Below are 16,666 nucleotides of genomic sequence, written 5' to 3' on the forward strand. Positions count from 1 at the left end.
TCATAATGTCTCAGTTAATTGGGTACTACACTTTCCAACAAATAAAACATATCCTAATATCTTTTGGAGTCTATGCCACATCTAGTCCTTGCAAATATTGTTTAGGTCTCAGTATGATAAAAGGTGAAAGTCTTAATAAGGTTGTCACATAGTATAGGAGCTCAAACTATTCTTTTATTTAAATATCAAGGTCTCTCTTCTTCTTTCTCTCTCTGGGTATGCGTTAAAGACAACATGCGAACTTACGCTGTTTTTGTGCCTGGAATATTTGTAAACACTGAATCTAAGATTCCTCTGTTTTAGGTGCAGGAGTTTTACACCTAGGTATAGCCTACCAAAATACAGAAATATTCAATTTAGGAATCAGTTCCGATGTGAACGTTAATCAAAGGGCTACTGGTCGGTTCTTCCTACCTTATGATCAGCAGAGAAAGACGCCAAAGAAACAAAGTGACTTTAAAGGTAAATTCACGTCCTAATGTTAACACTCAACTTGTATGTTGTTATAAAGCTTTCTACTGGAAACTTTAGTGGTTGAATGATAAATCTTAACGCATTTTAAGACAGTTGATAATATCCCTTATACGTCACACATTTAAATTATGAAGTTCCACGCCTTCAACATAATATTTAAAATATTATTCTACTCCAAATAATCACAATTCCAGCAAGGCCTACATTCACGCTCACTTTGAAGTGGAAGTAAGTTCTACCGTATCGAATACACTATGCTGAACAATAACAGTTCATAAACATTGAGAACAACAATGTAAAAGTAGGCTTGACAATATTCTATATACTAAGCTTACGCAATGGAAGTATCTAAAAACTTAAAATAAAAATTATACCTATCCATCGGCAAAATACAAAAACATTAAAACATAAAGGTTAACGTACAAATAAACATCACGATATCATACACACTCAGCTTATGTAGTGGTAGTATCTACATACTAAAACTTAACATTGATGTAACAATCGCCATATCGTACACATAAGCCTATAAAGAAGTTAAATAAAAGGTAAAACAGGCGGCATCGTACACACTAAGCCTATTCCTTGGCAGTATAACAGTAGTTATTTTGATTATGCCATGGATAGTATCATTCTCATATCTGAAATCTGAAGGTTTAATGGTTTAACTAGAGAGATAGAAAATAATTAAGCAATAATAACAAAAAATAATGTTACAAGCTATTAATTAACAATAATAATTTATATAAGTTTCTTATATATTTAGCTTAAATATCTGAATTTATTGTTGTGGGTTATGAATTTGTAAAAAAACAAATTGTCTGACCTACGATATTTTTAATTTTTGTGTTAGAATTGTTTTTCTAGAGAAATTTACAGGTTGTGTGGTTCAAGGTCTGTAAGTTTGTTTAAAATTTTGTATGAACAATAGAATGAATTTGTTATTGATGTGTGATGTTACACATTGTTGACTGATTGTTGAGGTATCCTAAAAAACGCGGATTGGACTCTGTATTATATTTTTACCAAATAATTCAGATGAACCTCCTATTAGTAAAAAGTATATAATTATTATAAGATTGATTATTTACTTTTCATATTCTAAATATTCGAGAACAAATGTGGTGTGCATACTATTTTTTTTTTCAATTTTGCGCAAAGCTACCCTAGGGTTATCTGCGCTAGCTGTCCGTAATTTAGCAGTGTAAGACTAAAGGGAAAGCAGCTAGTCATCACCACCCACCGCCAACTCTTGGGCTACTCTTATACCAACGAATAGTGGGATTGACCGTCACATTATAACGCCCCCACGGCTGGGAGGGCGAGCATGTTTGGCGCGACTCGGAAGCGAACCCGCGACCCTCAGATTACGAGTCGAACGCCTTAACCCACCTGGCCATGCTGGGCCAATACTATACTATTTAAGGGCTCTCTTAATGAACAGAATAAGAACTTTGCCGGAAAAACAGTTTCGGTTTGTGGTATGTGGAGAACTGCTTACTTACGTTTTTCTCTCTAGTTTAAACAAAAGAATGCTATGAACACTGTCTATAAAACACTGGTTCTATAAATTGTAATGTAATGTCCTCAAATAACCAACACTATTGAGATGACTACTCCAGTGTTGGTACAACTGTAGGAGAAAATCGCCTGGACGTCTTTCAGTCCACTGACAGTGTCCACGTCGAGGTGAACTAACAGTGTCAATAGCTATTTAAATATTTAAATTAGATTGTATAACTAATTATTATACTGGTTATTTACAAGCGTACCACCAGATGCGGGAATTTATTGTTATACGGAAGAAGTTGGAGATAAGCAGGAAGATAAATAAGAGGAAAATAATAAATAAAAACATGTGTTTGGTTATTAAAACATCCAAAGCCACAAAATAAGAAGTATCCATTGGATGAGAATAATATCGTAGTGATACACGAAACAAGACAGCGACATCAAGGGCCCATGTAGCCTGGTGGTTATGTAATATGTGGCCTAGTGGTTATTTAATATGTGGCCTAGTGGTTATGTAATATGTGGCCTATTGGTTATTTAATATGTGGCCTAGTGGTTATGTAATACGTGGCCTAGTGGTTGTGTAATCTGTGGCCTGGTGGTTATGTAATCTGTGGCTTGGTGGTTATGTAATCTGAGACCTGGTGGTTATGTAATACGTGACCTAGTGGTTATGTAATCTGTGGCCTAGTGGTTATGTAATCTGCGACCTGGTGGTTATGTGATCTGTGGCCTAGTGGTTATGCAATCTGTGGCCTGGTGGTTATGTAATCTGTGTCCTAGTGGTTATGTAATCTGTGGCCTAGTGGTTATGTAAACTGTGACCTGTTGGTTATGTAATCTGCGACCTGGTGGTTGTGTAATCTGCGACCTGGTGGTTATGTAATCTGTGGCCTGGTGGTTATGCTGTCTGCGAATCTTGGGTTCAAATTGCATCTATAAGCATTCTCGCCTTTTTGACTACGGGGGATGGCCCGGCATGGCCAAGCGCGTTAAGGCGTGCGACTCGTAATCTGAGGGTCGCGGGTTCGCTTCCGAGTCGCGCCAAACATACTCGCCCTCCCAGCCGTGGGGGCGTTATAATGTGACGGTCAATCCCACTATTCGTTGGTATAAGAGTAGCCCAAGAGTTGGCGGTGGGTGGTGATGACTAGCTGCCTTCCCTCTAGTCTTACACTGGTAAATTAGGGACGGCTAGCACAAATAGCCCTCGAGTAGCTTTGTGCGAAATTCCAAAACAAACAAACAAACAAAGACTACGGGGGCTTTATTGTTTGTTTACTTGTTTCGAAGATAATCACAAAGCTACACAAGGCGTTATCTGTGCTCTGCACACAACGGATATCGAAACCTGGTTTTTAGCGCTTTAAGTCCGTAAAAATACCGCTGTGCCACTGAGTGGACTTATGAATTGATAGTCAATTCCAGCTTTCATTGTTAAAGAGTAATCCAAAAGTTAGTGGTTGTTTGTTTGACAAACTGCATTTCCTCTTATCAATGACTTCTAACTTAGCGATGGTTAGTGCACATAATTTTCAAGTATTTTTGCACAAAGTTAAACGAAACAAAAGAAATATAAAATTATTTTTGAACCATCGACAGCGGAGAGAAATAATAAAAGAGGACTTTTCATCCTTGTAGATGACAACTGTAAATGCTCTCAGTGGCCCATTCCTAGAAACTTTGTCGAAGCAGATGCTCTTGAAGTAATCGTGACGATTACTGTCATCCTGGTAAATTTGTATATCGTCTATAATACGATGACAGAGCTAAAGAATTGAACTAGGTTACTGAATCCTATGAATATTGGCAGAAGAATCATCATTAAAGATGACTTTAATACCAAGAATCCATTCTGACCAGAAGTTGACTGAAACGGTATCACAGTGAATCCCAATGGAAGACAGAAGTGATGCAAGACTTAAATAGAGTATTAAGGTCAGTAAAGTATAAGCTTAGGCCAAAAGCACAAAGTGAAATCAAGTAAAAGAAAGTACAATCCAACAGAATTAAAAAAACAACAGAGAGCAAGTAACTAAGTAATATTGAACAATTTCTGTCAATAGTTTGAGCCAGAACACGCTAGTATACTAAACCAAATTTGGAATCTGGAAAAATAATGTAAAATATTATCAAGTAGATGTGAGATAGGAAAACCAAGGGTTGAATGGTGAATGAAGCCTTAGAACCGATTTAAAAAATGGTAATGCCTTCTTGCAGAAATCTACAAACCAAATACAAGAATATGGGTAGGTCTTCGTAAGACAGTCAGAGTAGGAACAGAGCTGATATATAGCTGGAAATTCTAGTGACATTGGGTGAAAAGAGAAGTATTGGATCAGACTCAATTTGCATAAGATACTCAAAATGAAAATTTTCTCCATAAAAGAGAAACTAAAGGTAGATGAAATGGTCAATTTTTTATTGGTGGAGGGGAAAATAGAGAAAGACTTTAAAGAATGGTGAATGGTAGTGTTGCCTTGACAGTTCATAAGTCACATACTGAATACATATAGACTAATATCAATGTATGTTTAATGCTCATTGAAAAGGTTTGAAGCAAACAAATCGGTGTTAGACCAAAGAGTTTCACAACTACAAATGTCGAGGCAGTCACACAGAGCATCCAGCTACATATGCAGACATCACTGTATCATAGCACTGTGCTAATGCGTTGCTTGAACTTGGCAGTGCCTACAAATGAGTGTATGGATACCCAATTTTTGTAATAAAATTAAAGGCCCTGTGAGCCTCGATCATTCCCCTTGATGGCTATTGGCTATGCTGATCAGCAGACATTAAGTGTTAAAATCTGGAAAATTGGGATATGAAATTTTATAATTGAGCTCGAAGTTACCATAATCATCTTTAATTAGTCTTCTTGTCTTTTTCGTATTTACAAAATACACAACTTATTTGACCAATGGATCTAAAGGTCCTGGAATGACAAAATATATCTATAAGGATAATATAATCATTGGAAGCATCTTACTATTTGGTAGAGGGCCTGCAAGAAACCTTTGTTAGATTTCAAGATTATGGATGTTGGCTACTACATATCATATAGTTTTTATTTACTTAAGCGGAGAGAAGAGTTCCACATAAGACCTTTATCACATATTATGGGTGTTATAATTGACTGCAGGCTGGCAATGTTTACATATATATTGATAATCTGAAAGAAAAATTAGTGAAATATACTGTAGCCTGGAAAGTACAGCAAAGGATCTTCATTACTCTGATGAGATCAACAGTCATGACCAAAGTAATGTATGAAATCCACTTCTGTGCGTCAGTATCAAAGTCTGCAATGACCAAGTTACAAAGAAAGCAGAATGCAAAGATGAGAATAGCATCAGAAGCAGCCAATCAGCACTTTTGATTTGGTTTCAGTAGCATTAGTACAATATAAATAATTTTAGCTAGCCAACCACTACTCAGAGCAGCCCCAATAAGTTTCCATGTATACAATGCTAAAATATAGGGTTTGATGTCCCGCAATTGACACAGCAGGAAGTCCAATGTAACTTTGCCCTGAAACCACGATCATATCCTATCACCATTTGCCCAATAAAGACAGAGAAATTGGTCTGCCAGGGACCAGTAAGGCCAAGAAAGATGTCTAGGATATACGTCCACAGGAAAACATCAAAAAGATAAGCTAAATACAATGAAGATTGACTGTAGGATGTAGAAGGAAAGACAGGACTAATCAACACAGCCAACGTTATGGAATGGATATACTAGTAAAGACCAGCACTGATCATAGCAGTTAATGGACGTGACTGTATGGTCAGTAGCCATGTATAGAGAGGGACATCTAGTGTTTGAATGGTTAGCAACCAAAACTGAGGAATACATTTCAGCTGAGCAGAGTTTAAAGCGTGTTATGAAACAATTGTCCATTTGACCAGTAATAGTGCAGACCATGACAGAATCATACTCCCGAATAAAATCTATAAACCTCGTTACAATATTGAAGTAATGTTTTTGAAGGCTCATTAGATAATGATCTAACTTCTAGGATAGAACAATATATCATTCAAAATGAAAGTAGAAAGCCTAGTTTGTAAGGCACAACCCTTGGACAATTTGATAACACATCTGATGGGTAAATCAAATAGCAAGAAGATTTATAGAACAGAAGACGATGAAATAGAGGTCACACGAGATGTGGAGTGAGCGCAAAAGGACAAAAACTGTTTAACACAAACTAAATTACTCTGAACACTTTAAAAATGTTATTGGAGAAAGGCCAGTCTGTGCAACAGACAACTCGTCAAACATACACTAGTAATAAAATAACCTTATTCAGATTATTCACCTGGTGTTCAAAACTAGAGAAAATTTAAAAAGTCAGCACAATAATAAGTGATTACTTCAGTGAATTCAATAATTCAGTGTTAGGGACAGCATATCGCTACATGGATTACACATTTAGGAACATATTCTGACGGGATTATACATTACAGAAATACGAGTCGGAGCCAGCTTTTCACAGTATTTAAATAAATATACGAGAACATTATCTCACTAGCAATGTCAGATCAGCTATACTTGTTAATATAATAAGTACAACCTACAGAAACTGAATGGATCATAATCTTTAAGAAGGTTTAATTACACATTCTTTTTCAGGCTTATGTTACATGGGAGAATATGCTTTAGCCTGGGCAGCATGTTGTGAAGACGAATCAGCCTATAACATGTTGCTAAACCACGGTGCTAACCCAAACCTTCAGGATACATACGGCAATATGATTCTCCACGTTGTTGTTGTTCGAGATAAGTTGGTAAAGATAAACTGAATATTAATGTCGTTATTGTTCAAGATAAGTTGATAAAGTTAATTGAATAGTAATGTAGTTATTGTTCAAGAGAAGTTGGTAAAGATAAACTGAATAATAATTTTGCTATTGTTCGATAAAAGTTAGGAAAGATGATCTGAATATTAATGTTGTTATTGTTTGATAAAATTAGAAAAGATAAACTGAATATTAATGTTGTTATTGCTTGTTAGAAGTTACTAAAGATAAACTGAATATTGATGTTATTGTTCGAGATAAGTTGGTAAAGATAAACATTTATATTTAGTTTAAATATAATAAATATAATATAATATAATATAATATAATATAATATAATATAATATAATATAATATAATATAATATAATATAATATAATATAATATAATATAATATAATATAATATAATAAATTGAACAATAACTACATTACTATTCAATAGAAGTTGGTAAAGATAAACTGAATAATAATTTTGTTATTGTTCGACATAAGTTAGTAAAGATAAACGGAATATTAATGTCGTTATTGTTAGAGGTAAGTTAGTAAAGATAAACTGAATATTAATGTTGTCATTGCTTGATAGAAGTTGGTAAAGATAAACTGAATAATAATTTTATTATTGTTCGATAGAAGTTACTAAAGGTAAACTGAATATTAATATTGTTATTGTTCGAGATAAGTTGATAAAGATAAACTGAATATTAATATTGTTATTGTTCGAGATAAGTTGATAAAGATAAACTGAATAGTAATTTTGTTATTGTTCGATAAACGTTAGTAAAGATAAACTGAATATTATTATTGTTAATTTCTTGATAAAAGTGAGCAATGATAAACTGAATATTAATGTTCTTATTGTTCGATAGAGTTAGAAAAGATAAACTAAATGTTAATGTTGTTATTGTTTGAGATAAGTTGATCAAGATAAACTGAATATTATTGTCGTTATTGTTCGAGATAAGTTGATAAAGATAAACTTAATAGTAATGTCGTTATTGTTTGATAGAAGTTAGTAAAGATAAACTGAATATTAATATTGTTATTGCTTGATAGAAGTTGGTAAAGATAAACTGAATATAAATGTCGTTATTGTTTGATAGAAGTTAGTAAAGATAAACTGAATATTAATGTGGTTATTCTTTGATTGAAGTTAGTAAAGATAAACTAAATATTAATATTGTTATTGCTTGATAGAAGTTGGTAAAGATAAACTGAATATAAATGTCGTTATTGTTTGATAGAAGTTAGTAAAGATAAACTGAATATTAATGTTGTTATTCTTTGATTGAAGTTAGTAAAGATAAACTAAATATTAATATTGTTATTGCTTGATAAAAGTTAGTAAAGATAAACTAAATATTAATATCGTTATTGTTCGAGATAAGTTAATAAAGATAAATTGAATATTAGTGTTCTTATTATTAGAGGTAAGTTAATAAAGATAAACTGAATATTAATGTCGTTATTGTTAGAGGTAAGTTAGTAAAGATAAACTGAATATTAATGTTGTCATTGCTTGATAGAAGTTGGTAAAGATAAACTGAATAATAATTTTATTATTGTTCGATAGAAGTTACTAAAGGTAAACTGAATATTAATATTGTTATTGTTCGAGATAAGTTGATAAAGATAACCTTAATATTAATATCGTTATTGTTCAAGATAAGTTGATAAAGATAAACTGTATATTAATGTTTTTATTGTTCAAGGTAAGTTAGTAAATATAAAATGAATATTAATGTTGTCATTGCTTGATAGAAGTTGGTAAAGATAAACTGAATAATAATTTTATTATTGTTCGATAGAAGTTACTAAAGGTAAACTGAATATTAATATTGTTATTGTTCGAGATAAGTTGATAAAGATAAACTGAATATTAATATTGTTATTGTTCGAGATAAGTTGATAAAGATAAACTGAATAGTAATTTTGTTATTGTTCGATAAACGTTAGTAAAGATAAACTGAATATTATTATTGTTAATTTCTTGATAAAAGTGAGCAATGATAAACTGAATATTAATGTTCTTATTGTTCGATAGAGTTAGAAAAGATAAACTAAATGTTAATGTTGTTATTGTTTGAGATAAGTTGATCAAGATAAACTGAATATTATTGTCGTTATTGTTCGAGATAAGTTGATAAAGATAAACTTAATAGTAATGTCGTTATTGTTTGATAGAAGTTAGTAAAGATAAACTGAATATTAATATTGTTATTGCTTGATAGAAGTTGGTAAAGATAAACTGAATATAAATGTCGTTATTGTTTGATAGAAGTTAGTAAAGATAAACTGAATATTAATGTGGTTATTCTTTGATTGAAGTTAGTAAAGATAAACTAAATATTAATATTGTTATTGCTTGATAGAAGTTGGTAAAGATAAACTGAATATAAATGTCGTTATTGTTTGATAGAAGTTAGTAAAGATAAACTGAATATTAATGTTGTTATTCTTTGATTGAAGTTAGTAAAGATAAACTAAATATTAATATTGTTATTGCTTGATAAAAGTTAGTAAAGATAAACTAAATATTAATATCGTTATTGTTCGAGATAAGTTAATAAAGATAAATTGAATATTAGTGTTCTTATTATTAGAGGTAAGTTAATAAAGATAAACTGAATATTAATGTCGTTATTGTTAGAGGTAAGTTAGTAAAGATAAACTGAATATTAATGTTGTCATTGCTTGATAGAAGTTGGTAAAGATAAACTGAATAATAATTTTATTATTGTTCGATAGAAGTTACTAAAGGTAAACTGAATATTAATATTGTTATTGTTCGAGATAAGTTGATAAAGATAACCTTAATATTAATATCGTTATTGTTCAAGATAAGTTGATAAAGATAAACTGTATATTAATGTTTTTATTGTTCAAGGTAAGTTAGTAAATATAAAATGAATATTAATGTCGTTATTGTTTGATAGAAGTTAGTAAAGATAAACTGAATAGTAATGTCGTTATTGTTTGATAAACGTTAGTAAAGATAAACTGAATGTTATTATTGTTAATTTCTTGATAAAAGTTAGTAATGATAAACTGAATGTTAATGTTGTTATTTTCTTGATAAAACTTAGTAAAGATAAACTGAATATTAATTATGTTATTGTTCGATAGAAGTTACTAAAAGTAAACTGAATATTAATATTGTTATTGTTCGAGATAAGTTGATAAAGATAAACTGAATAGTAATGTCGTTATTGTTCGAGATAAGTTGATAAAGATAAACTGAATAGTAATGTCGTTATTGTTCGAGAGAAGTTCGTAAAGATTAATTGAATAGTAATTTTGTTATTGTTCGATAAACGTTAGTAAAGATAAACTGAATATTATTATTGTTAATTTCTTGATAAAAGTTAGCAATGAAAAACTGAATATTATTGTTGTTATTGCTTGATAGAAGTTAGTAAAGATAAACTGAATATTATTATTGTTAATTTCTTGATAAAAGTTATCAATGATAAACTGAATATTATTGTTGTTATTGCTTGATGGAAGTTGTTAAAGATAAAGTGAATATTAATGTTGTTTTTGTTTGATAGAAGTTGGTAGAGATATATTGATGTTTCGTATTATTGTTGTTGTGTTAAAACTTTGAAAGCTAATTTTATTTTTCTTGTTGTTATTACTAGTTAGACATGCTGGTAAAGATAAACTAATTGTTCATGTTGTTTATTACTAGTTAGACATGCTGGTAAAGATAAACTAATTGTTCATGTTGTTTATTACTAGATAGACATGCTGGTAAAGATAAACTAATTGTTCATGTTGTTATTACTAGTTAGACATGCTGGTAAAGATAAACTAATTGTTCATGTTGTTTATTACTAGTTAGACATGCTGGTAAAGATAAACTAATTGTTCATGTTGTTTATTGCTAGATAGACATGCTGGTAAAGATAAACTAATTGTTCATGTTGTTTATTGCTAGATAGACATGTTGGTAAAGATAAACTAATTGTTCATGTTGTTTATTACTAGATAGACATGCTGGTAAAGATAAACTAATTGTTCATGTTGTTTATTGCTAGATAGACATGCTGGTAAAGATAAACTAATTGTTCATGTTGTTATTGCTAGATAGACATGCTGGTAAAGATAAACTAATTGTTCATGTTGTTTATTACTAGATAGACATGCTGGTAAAGATAAACTAATTGTTCATGTTGTTTATTACTAGTTAGACATGCTGGTAAAGATAAACTAATTGTTCATGTTGTTATTACTAGTTAGACATGTTGGTAAAGATAAACTAATTGTTCATGTTGTTATTACTAGTTAGACATGCTGGTAAAGATAAACTAATTGTTCATGTTGTTATTACTAGTTAGACATGCTGGTAAAGATAAACTAATTGTTCATGTTGTTTATTACTAGATAGACATGTTGGTAAAGATAAACTAATTGTTCATGTTGTTATTACTAGTTAGACATGCTGGTAAAGATAAACTAATTGTTCATGTTGTTATTACTAGTTAGACATGCTGGTAAAGATAAACTAATTGTTCATGTTGTTTATTACTAGTTAGACATGCTGGTAAAGATAAACTAATTGTTCATGTTGTTATTACTAGTTAGACATGCTGGTAAAGATAAACTAATTGTTCATGTTGTTATTACTAGTTAGACATGCTGGTAAAGATAAACTAATTGTTCATGTTGTTATTACTAGTTAGACATGTTGGTAAAGATAAACTAATTGTTCATGTTGTTATTACTAGTTAGACATGCTGGTAAAGATAAACTAATTGTTCATGTTGTTATTACTAGTTAGACATGTTGGTAAAGATAAACTAATTGTTCATGTTGTTATTACTAGATAGACATGCTGGTAAAGATAAACTAATTGTTCATGTTGTTATTACTAGTTAGACATGCTGGTAAAGATAAACTAATTGTTCATGTTGTTATTACTAGTTAGACATGCTGGTAAAGATAAACTAATTGTTCATGTTGTTTATTACTAGTTAGACATGCTGGTAAAGATAAACTAATTGTTCATGTTGTTATTACTAGTTAGACATGCTGGTAAAGATAAACTAATTGTTCATGTTGTTATTACTAGTTAGACATGCTGGTAAAGATAAACTAATTGTTCATGTTGTTTATTACTAGTTAGACATGCTGGTATAAAGATAAACTAATTGTTCATGTTGTTATTACTAGTTAGACATGCTGGTAAAGATAAACTAATTGTTCATGTTGTTATTACTAGTTAGACATGCTGGTAAAGATAAACTAATTGTTCATGTTGTTATTACTAGTTAGACATGCTGGTAAAGATAAACTAATTGTTCATGTTGTTATTACTAGTTAGACATGTTGGTAAAGATAAACTAATTGTTCATGTTGTTATTACTAGATAGACATGCTGGTAAAGATAAACTAATTGTTCATGTTGTTATTACTAGTTAGACATGCTGGTAAAGATAAACTAATTGTTCATGTTGTTATTACTAGTTAGACATGCTGGTAAAGATAAACTAATTGTTCATGTTGTTTATTACTAGTTAGACATGCTGGTAAAGATAAACTAATTGTTCATGTTGTTTATTACTAGTTAGACATGCTGGTAAAGATAAACTAATTGTTCATGTTGTTTATTACTAGTTAGACATGTTGGTAAAGATAAACTAATTGTTCATGTTGTTATTACTAGTTAGACATGCTGGTAAAGATAAACTAATTGTTCATGTTGTTTATTACTAGATAGACATGTTGGTAAAGATAAACTAATTGTTCATGTTGTTATTACTAGATAGACATGCTGGTAAAGATAAACTAATTGTTCATGTTGTTTATTGCTAGATAGACATGTTGGTAAAGATAAACTAATTGTTCATGTTGTTTATTACTAGTTAGACATGCTGGTAAAGATAAACTAATTGTTCATGTTGTTTATTACTAGTTAGACATGCTGGTAAAGATAAACTAATTGTTCATGTTGTTTATTACTAGTTAGACATGTTGGTAAAGATAAACTAATTGTTCATGTTGTTATTACTAGTTAGACATGCTGGTAAAGATAAACTAATTGTTCATGTTGTTATTACTAGTTAGACATGCTGGTAAAGATAAACTAATTGTTCATGTTGTTTATTACTAGTTAGACATGTTGGTAAAGATAAACTAATTGTTCATGTTGTTATTACTAGTTAGACATGCTGGTAAAGATAAACTAATTGTTCATGTTGTTTATTACTAGATAGACATGTTGGTAAAGATAAACTAATTGTTCATGTTGTTATTACTAGATAGACATGCTGGTAAAGATAAACTAATTGTTCATGTTGTTATTACTAGATAGACATGCTGGTAAAGATAAACTAATTGTTCATGTTGTTATTACTAGATAGACATGCTGGTAAAGATAAACTAATTGTTCATGTTGTTATTACTAGATAGACATGCTGGTAAAGATAAACTAATTGTTCATGTTGTTTATTACTAGTTAGACATGCTGGTAAAGATAAACTAATTGTTCATGTTGTTTATTACTAGTTAGACATGCTGGTAAAGATAAACTAATTGTTCATGTTGTTTATTACTAGTTAGACATGCTGGTAAAGATAAACTAATTGTTCATGTTGTTTATTGCTAGATAGACATGTTGGTAAAGATAAACTAATTGTTCATGTTGTTTATTGCTAGATAGACATGTTGGTAAAGATAAACTAATTGTTCATGTTGTTATTACTAGTTAGACATGCTGGTAAAGATAAACTAATTGTTCATGTTGTTTATTGCTAGATAGACATGTTGGTAAAGATAAACTAATTGTTCATGTTGTTATTACTAGTTAGACATGCTGGTAAAGATAAACTAATTGTTCATGTTGTTTATTGCTAGATAGACATGTTGGTAAAGATAAACTAATTGTTCATGTTGTTATTGCTAGATAGACATGTTGGTAAAGATAAACTAATTGTTCATGTTGTTATTACTAGTTAGACATGCTGGTAAAGATAAACTAATTGTTCATGTTCAATCTATGGGTCATTATTTCGATTCTTAATTCCGAATATACTCGACTTTTCAGCCGGGGTGCTTTATAATGTTGGTAAACAGTAGCCCTAAAGTTGTTCATATTAACTAACTGCATTCTCTCTCTCCTATCACGTCTAAGTTAGGGACAGCTAGAAGATAGTACTGGTGTAGCTTTGGTGAAATTCAGAAAAATAAACTTATACTAAAGTTATCCGTGAATAACAGAAATAAAACAGTTTTGTTGTTGCTAACACGATACACTATTACTTCAGAGTTTATTAAACAAATTTTGTATGTAACATTATCAGAGGAGAGTTTCTTCTGTTACATTTCTCTCCAGAACCCATTGTATACATTAATTATGTAATAAAAACAGGGAGATTAAAATATTTTGTGGTTTGAACTTTTTTTTTTTAAGATTGGGCAAACATCAGTCATTAACGTACTGCTTGTGTCTCTTTCGTATAGAATATGTACGGCTACGCTCTTAGACATCCGATCAGTCCAGCCAAAGATAACATCCTTAACAAATACGGACTCACTCCATTAACCTTAGCATGTAAACTGGGAAGAAACGACATCTTTAGAGAAATGTTGGAACTGAGCGCTATGGTAAGTTCAGCAAATGATTTGATTGGCTCGGTGATAGCACGTGATGTAAAACTTTTACATATAAGGAAACGTTACGACAGCAACTCAAGGAAAGGAATAACCATTTCTTTTATCCCAAACACAAATGTTGTCCATAGGAGCAGCATCAAATCTTATACCAGTATCATAACATTCTCTTAAAAACTTTGAGAGTTCAATAACTGACACATAGTTACCGACATTTCATTCAATAGCCACTACATCATTAACACAGTGTTCTATCAACATCACTAATCACTACATCATTAACAGTGTTCTATTAACACCACTAATCACTACATCATTAACACTGTGTTCTATTAACATCACTAATCACTACATCATTAACACTGTGTTCTATTAACATCACTAATCACTACATCATTAACAGTGTTCTATTAACATCACTAATCACTACATCGTTAACAGTGTTCTATTAACATCATTAATCACTACATCATTAACACAGTGTTCTATCAACATCACTAATCACTACATCATTAGCACTGTGTTCTATCAACATCACTAATCACTATATCATTAAGTGTTCTATTAACATCACTAATCACTACATCATTAACACTGTGTTCTATTAACATCATTAATCACTACATCGTTAACACTGTGTTCTATTAACATCATTAATCACTACATCATTAACACTGTGTTCTATTAACATCATTAATCACTACATCGTTAACACTGTGTTCTATTAACATCATTAATCACTACATCGTTAACACTGTGTTCTATTAACATCATTAATCACTACATCATTAACACTGTGTTCTATTAACATCATTAATCACTACATCGTTAACACTGTGTTCTATTAACATCATTAATCACTACATCGTTAACACTGTGTTCTATTAACATCATTAATCACTACATCGTTAACACTGTGTTCTATTAACATCATTAATCACTACATCGTTGACAAATGTGTTCTATTAACATCATTAATCACTACATCATTAACACGGTGTTCTATTAACATCATTAATCACTGCATCATTAACACTGTGTTCTATTAACATCATTAATCACTGCATCGTTAACACTGTGTTCTATTAACATCATTAATCACTGCATCGTTAACACTGTGTTCTATTAACATCATTAATCACTACATCGTTAACACTGTGTTCTATTAACATCATTAATCACTACATCATTACACAGTGTTCTATTAACATCATTAATCACTACATCGTTAACACTGTGTTCTATTAACATCATTAATCACTACATCATTACACAGTGTTCTATTAACATCATTAATCACTACATCGTTAACACTGTGTTCTATTAACATCATTAATCACTACATCGTTAACACAGTGTTCTATTAACATCATTAATCACTACATCGTTAACACAGTGTTCTATCAACATCATTAATCACTACATCATTAACAGTGTTCTATCAACATCACTAATCACTATATCATTAACAGTGTTCTATTAACATCACTAATCACTACATCATTAACACTGTGTTCTATTAACATCATTAATCACTACATCATTACACAGTGTTCTATTAACATCATTAATCACTACATCGTTAACACTGTGTTCTATTAACATCACTAATCACTACATCGTTAACACAGTGTTCTATTAACATCATTAATCACTACATCATTAACACTGTGTTCTATTAACATCACTAATCACTACATCGTTAACACAGTGTTCTATTAACATCATTAATCACTACATCATTAACACAGTGTTATATCAACATCACTAATCACTACATCATTAACACTGTGTTCTATCAACATCACTAATCACTACATCATTAACACTGTGTTCTATCAACATCACTAACCACTACATCATTAACACTGTGTTCTATCAACATCACTAATCACTACATCATTAACACTGTGTTCTATCAACATCACTAACCACTACATCATTAACACAGTGTTCTATCAACATCACTGATCACTACATCGTTAACACTGTGTTCTATTAGCATCACTAATCACTACATCATTAACACAGTGTTCTATCAACATCACTAATCACTACATCATTAACACTGTGTTCTATTAACATCACTAATCACTACATCATTAACACTGTGTTCTATTAACATCACTAATCACTACATCATTAACACTGTGTTCTATTAACATCACTAATCACTACATCGTTAACAGTGTGTTCTATTAACATCATTAATCACTACATCATTAACACTGTGTTAAATTAATATCACTAATCACAACATCAT

The 16,666-nt window shown here is 30.8% G+C and overlaps 1 long non-coding RNA gene and 1 pseudogene across 3 annotated transcripts in view; one reads left to right on the plus strand and one right to left on the minus strand.

The window, feature by feature from the left end:
* LOC143256412 (uncharacterized) overlaps positions 1–16,666 on the minus strand; it is a 100,777-nt gene that overhangs the window by 9,108 nt on the left and 75,003 nt on the right. The gene's annotated exons all lie outside the window — the stretch shown is intronic.
* LOC143256411 (transient receptor potential cation channel subfamily V member 6-like) overlaps positions 1–16,666 on the plus strand; it is a 42,339-nt pseudogene that overhangs the window by 6,367 nt on the left and 19,306 nt on the right. The window contains exons 3-5 of the transcript XR_013031345.1: positions 304–462; positions 6,625–6,779; positions 14,254–14,397. The product of XR_013031345.1 is annotated as a transient receptor potential cation channel subfamily V member 6-like (transcript). The remainder of the gene's footprint in view (positions 1–303; positions 463–6,624; positions 6,780–14,253; positions 14,398–16,666) is intronic.

The sequence above is a fragment of the Tachypleus tridentatus genome, chromosome 7 (assembly GCF_004210375.1).
Source record: "Tachypleus tridentatus isolate NWPU-2018 chromosome 7, ASM421037v1, whole genome shotgun sequence".
Lineage (NCBI taxonomy): Eukaryota > Metazoa > Arthropoda > Merostomata > Xiphosura > Limulidae > Tachypleus > Tachypleus tridentatus.